Consider the following 6000-nt stretch of genomic DNA (forward strand, 5'->3'; position numbering starts at 1 on the left):
GATTCTAAAAATCTCTCTGGAGTGTTAGTCTCACAGGAGAATAAGATACGGTTCCTAGGAGTAGGAGTTCTGTAGGAGTATGTGCTTCCTCTCCCTACTCTATCTGAACTGGAACTTTCCCTCCTGGTAGGAAGTAGGCCCAGCCCACTCCTACCAAAAAGAGAAGAATAGGTTGGTCAGTCCTTTTCCTAACAACCACTGCCAACCATCCCTCCCCTTGCTTGAATAAACCACCAATACATCAAAATATATAACAATTCATAACTATACACAACTATATACATACTCCCAGGTCTAGAGTAATGCAGGATTCCCAGTAATCAACTTTAATATGTAAAAAAGCCTAGTGGTAAGTACTTAGTGTTGCCGATAGGGAAATTAATTGAAATGGCGCCAATTTACTTTAAAGAGGTTATCCCATTAAATTCAATACTATGCAGTGAATATGGCTTTTGTAATTAAATGGTTTTGCAATCTGCACACAATGAAAATATTGTTTATTTTTTAGGTACATTTTCCTCTCTTATAATTTGCGAATTTGAGATTATTTTCTTGATCGCGAAAAATCGGCAATGTAATATTCGTGTAATGTGCTCGAAATACAGGCGTGGGTCACTATAGCTACATTTTCCGAGCTGATAGAAGTTTCCTGAGACTGGAGAAAATGGTTGGCACGGCAGAACATTACAATAGCTTTATATGCAGATAGAGTGCTCCAATATATTTGCGATTGCGCAAATCGGCAATTAATGATGTGCATATTTTGGCGCAATACGTGCAACTTCACATTTTAACAGGTCTGACTAGAGTTGAGCGGACACCTGGATGTTCCGGTTCGGCAGGTTCGGCCAAACTTGAAAAAAAAGTTCGGGTTCAGGACCCGAACTTGACCCCGAACCCGAACCCCAACCCCATTGAAGTCAATGGGGACCCAAACTTTTGGCCACTAAAATGGCTCTAAAATAGCCCTGGAAAGAGCTAGAAGGCTGCAAAAGGCAGCAAAATGTGCTTAAGAGCATGACAAATGCTCTGCAAACAAATGTGGATAGGGAAATGAAATAAAAAAACATAAAAGACCTTAAAAAAATAAAAATTAGGAATGATGTAGGAGGAAGAGGTTGAGGAGGCAGTGAATGGGTGGATGTGGCCCTGTAGGCTCGAGTGGCGGTCTAGGTGGAAGCGGCGGCGAAGGAGGAATAGGTAGCCAGCACAGATTTGTGTTATTTTGCATTTTTATATAGGGGTATCCCCCAAAATTTGGGACATATAAAAAAAAAGTTGAGTACAAGGATGGATAGTTGAGGCTGTTAGAACTGTCTAACAGACAAGTCTTGTGGGATCCAGGCCAGGTTCATTTTAATGAACGTGAGCTTGTACACGTTGGCTGTGGACAGGCGGCTGCGTCTGTCTGTAATGACGCCTCCTGCCGTGCTAAATACATGTTCAGAGAGTACACTGGCTGCAGGGCAGGCCAGCACCTCCAAGGCATACAGGGCAAGCTCTGGCCATGTGGACAATTTGGAGACCCAGAAGTTGAATGGGGCAGAACCATCAGTCAGTACGTGTAGGCGTGTGCACAGGTACTGTTCCACTATGTTGTTCAACACGCTCCATATCAGCAGTTGGGGCCGGTTGTTGCGGCGAGGTGACAAAGCTTTTCCACATGTCGGCCATGCTAACCCTGCCTTCTGAGGTGCTGGCGCTGACACAGCTGCGTTGGCGACCTCTTCCTCCTCCCCTGCCTTCGCCTTGTGCTTCCACTTGTCCCCCGGCGTCAGTCAGGAATGCTCTCAGGAGTGCGTCTACCAGCGTGCGCCTGTAGTCGCGCTTCTTCCAATCACGCTCCAGTGAGGGAATTAAGGACGGCACATTGTCTTTGTAACGGGGATCCAGCAGGGTGGCCACCCAGTAGTCAGTAGTCAGCACACGTTAAAAAGTGGGCAACTCTGCTGTCGTTGCGCAGGCACTGCAGCATGTAGTCGCTCATGTGTGCCAGGCTGCCCAGAGGTAAGGACAAGATGTCCTCTGTGGGAGGCGTATCGTCTGCGTCCTCCGTATCCCCCCAGTCATGCACCAGTGATGGGCCCGAGCTGCGTTGGGTGCCACCCCGCTGTGAACATGCTTCATCCCCATCCTCATCCTCCTCGTCCTCCAGTAGTGGGCCCTGGCTGGCCAAATTTGTACCTGGCCTCTGCTGTTGCAAAAAACCTCCCTCTGAGCTATTTCTAAAAGACTGGCCTGAAAGTGTTAGAGATGACCCCTCTTCCTCCTCCTCCTCCTCGGCAACATCCTCTTCCATCATCGTCCTAAGTGTTTTCTCAAAGAGACATAGAAGTGGTATTGTAACGCTGATAACGGCGTCATCACCACTGTCCATGTTGGTGGAGTACTCGAAAGAGCGCAACAGGGCACACAGGTCTCGCATGGAGGCCCAGTCATTGGTGGTGAAGGGGTGCTGATCCGCAGTGCGACTCACCCGTGCGTGCTGCAGCTGAAACTCCACTATGGCCTGCTGCTGCTCGCCCAGTCTCTCCAGCATGTGCAAGGTGGAGTTCCACCTGGTGGGCACGTCGCATATGAGGCGGTGAGCGGGAAGGCCGAAGTTACGCTGTAGAGCAGACAGCCGAGCGGCGGCAGGATGAGAACAGCGGAAGCGCGCACAGATGGCCCGCACTTTATGCAGCAGCTCTGACATGTCGGGGTAGTTGTGCATGAATTTCTGCACCACCAAATTCAGCACATGCGCGAGGCAAGGGATGTGCGTCAACTGGCTAGTCCCAGAGCTGCAACGAGATTTCGCCCATTATCGCACACCACCAGGCCGGGCTTGAGGCTCACTGGCAGCAACCACTCATCGGTCCTGCACGGTGTGGCTGTGGGGCCTGTCCCCCAAACACATCAGAACGGCCTGCTGACGTTTACCCCTGGCTGTGCTGAAGTTGGTGGTGAAGGTCTGTCGCTGACCGGATGAGGAGGTTGTAGAAGAGGAGGAGGAAGCCGAGTAGGAAGAGGAGGCAACAGGAGGCAAAGAATGATGCCCTGCGATCCTTGGCGGCAGAAGGACGTGCGCCAAACAGCTCTCCGCCTGGGGCCCAGCCGCCACTACATTTACCCAGTGTGCAGTTAGGGAGATATAGCATCCCTGGCCGTGCTTACTGGTCCACGTATCTGTGGTTAGGTGGACCTTGCCACAGATGGCGTTGCGCAGTGCACACTTGATTTTATCCGATACTTGGTTGTGCAGGGAGGGCCCGGCTCTCCTGGAGAAGTAGTGGCGGCTGGGAACGACGTACTGTGGGACAGCAAGCGACATGAGCTGTTTGAAGCTGTCCGTCTCCACCAGCCTGAATGACAGCATTTCAAAGGCCAGTAGTTTAGAAAAGCTGGCATTCAGGGCCAGGGATCGAGGGTGGCTAGGTGGGAATTTACGCTTTCTCTCAAAAGGTTTGTGAGATTAAGAGATGAACGCTTCCGTGTGACATGGTGGATATGCTTGGTGACGCAGGTGGTGTTGTTGGTGGCACATCCTCTGTTTGCTGGGAGGCAGGTGCCAACGTTTCTCCAGAGGCCGAGGATGAGGCCAAGGCAGCAGCAGAAGAGGGAGCAGGAGGGGCCTGAGCCCTTTCTTGGTTTTGAAGGTGCTTACTCCACTGCAGCCCATGTCTTGCATGCAGATGCCTGGTCATGCAGGTTGTGCTAAGGTTCAGTCAAAAACTTGGAAGGCACACCGTCCAACGAGTACACACTGTCTCCTCAGCACTAGGCCGTGATCAAGGTCCGGTTAGGACCGAAACGTTGGCCCTGCTTCCTTGTTATGTAAACACTAAGGTGGTGTTGGACACAATAATAATAATATTTTTTTTTTTGAATTTATCAATCATTAGAGTGTGCCGTGGATATATATATATATATGTGCTAAGGTTCGGAACGTTAATGCCTCGCTTCAGGCTCTGATGGCACAGCGTGCAAACCACTCGCGTCTTGTCGTCAGCACATTGTGTGAAGAAGTGCCATGCCAGGGAACTCCTTGAAGCTGCCTTTGGTGTGCTCGGTCCCTGGTGACGGTGGCTAGTAGCAGGCGAACTGTTTTGGCGACAGCTGCTCTGCGTTTGCACCCTGCTCCCTCTTTTGCTATGCTGTTGGCTCGGTCTCACCACAGCCTCTTCCTCCGAACTCTGAAAGTCAGTGGCACGACCTTCATTCCATGTGGGTCTAGGACCTCATCGTCCCCTGCATCGTCTTCCACCCAGTCTTCCTCCCTGACCTCCTTTTCGGTCTGCACACTGCAGAAAGACACAGCAGTTGGCACCTGTAATTCGTCTTCATCAGAGACGTGCTGAGGTGGTATTCCCATGTTCTCATCAGGAAACATAAGTGGTTGTGCCCGTAGGAAGATCCTGCAACAGCTACTTAGACTCACACAGCGTCCCATGTGGTCTACAGGTCTTGAACGCGGCGTCCCACGTGACCTGGCTGCGTCCCACGTGACCTGGCTGCGTCCCTCGTGATGCACACAGCTCTTAGGAGACTGGTGAGTACGTTCGGTCCTAGAGTCCGGACCGTGTGCTTGTATCCGCACTGAAATTCACTCAATAGGGGTCCGAGGGGTGGGATGCCTTTTGATGCTGGCACCTCAGGATTCCATTAAAAAGTCCTTTGCTGTCATGAACCGTTCATGACAGCAAAGGACTTTTTAATGGAATCCTGAGGTGCCAGCATCAAAAGGCATCCCACCCCTCGGACGAGGATGCAAGAGGGGTAATGTACTCTGCCCTATGGGGCTAACTTGAAGTTATAATACACGTGATTTCCATCATATGCGGACGCCACAATGGGCGATTGAATTTCGGACATTCACACGCGATTTATACGCCACAATTGGCGAATGTATGCGGTCACAGACTTGACTAAGATTGCGTGTTAACATTGTAGCCATATCAGGATCGAGTCCAACATTTGGTTTTGTGGTCATTTGTATTTTATATGATACATGTGTATGTTTTTATATTGTATGTGTGTAGGATTTTAGGACAGACTTTTATGTGATTATTTTAAGTGTAATAAATTAGGATTACTGACATCCTGCCTTGGATGTTCTCAGGTATTTGAATGCCCTCCAATTACTTTACTACTTTGCATTTTCTGAATCGGATTTGGGTGAATCTGTGGAGTGAGCACGGGGCCCTTGGGAAGAAGGAGGGTGAGCCGCTGAACTAGTATAAGTGGTTGTGCGTCAGTGCATTCTATGTCTTCCACCCCTGGGGAAGGGCTAGGTGGATGCCCTTGGGAAACCCTGCCAGCAGAGTCTTCAAACAGCATAAGAGACTGCTGCATGACTTGAGGCTCAGACAGGTTCCCCGATATGCAGGGGGGTGATGTGACAGACTGATAGGCATGGGTTTCAGGCGCCACCTGTGTGCTTTCTGCAGAAGACTGGGTGGGAGATAATGTGAAGGGGCTGGATCCACTGTCGGCCACCCAATTGACTAGCGCCTGTACTTGCTCAGGCCTTACCATCCTTAGAACGGCATCAGGCCCGACCAAATATCGCTGTAGATTCTGGCGGCTACTGGGACCTGAGGTAGTAGGTTCAGTAGGACGTGTAGCTGTGGCAGAACGGCCACGTCCTCTCCTCCTCTCCCTGCACCAGAGGCTCCACCAACACCACCAGCACGACCATGACCGCGTCCCTTATTAGATGTTTGCCTCATAGTTAGCGTTCACCAAGCAAAGTAAAAAGTGGTTAAGTCTGTTAAAAATAATTAACCGCCAATAAAAACCCTGATGTAGGGTATTGCACTAAAAAAAAAAATTGAAACTATATATGACAGCGGTATTTGTGGCCTAAATTTCATAGTCACTTATGCACGTCTAATCCCAGATGTGCAGTATATGAAACAGAGGGGTTTGTTTCACCCAGTATGCCCCAGTAGGCCAAAGCTACATTTCTGGCCTAAATGTGACACTCACTTATGCACCTATAATCCTAGATATGCACTA

The sequence above is a fragment of the Bufo bufo genome, chromosome 2, assembly GCF_905171765.1.
Source record: "Bufo bufo chromosome 2, aBufBuf1.1, whole genome shotgun sequence".
NCBI classification, from domain to species: Eukaryota; Metazoa; Chordata; class Amphibia; order Anura; family Bufonidae; genus Bufo; species Bufo bufo.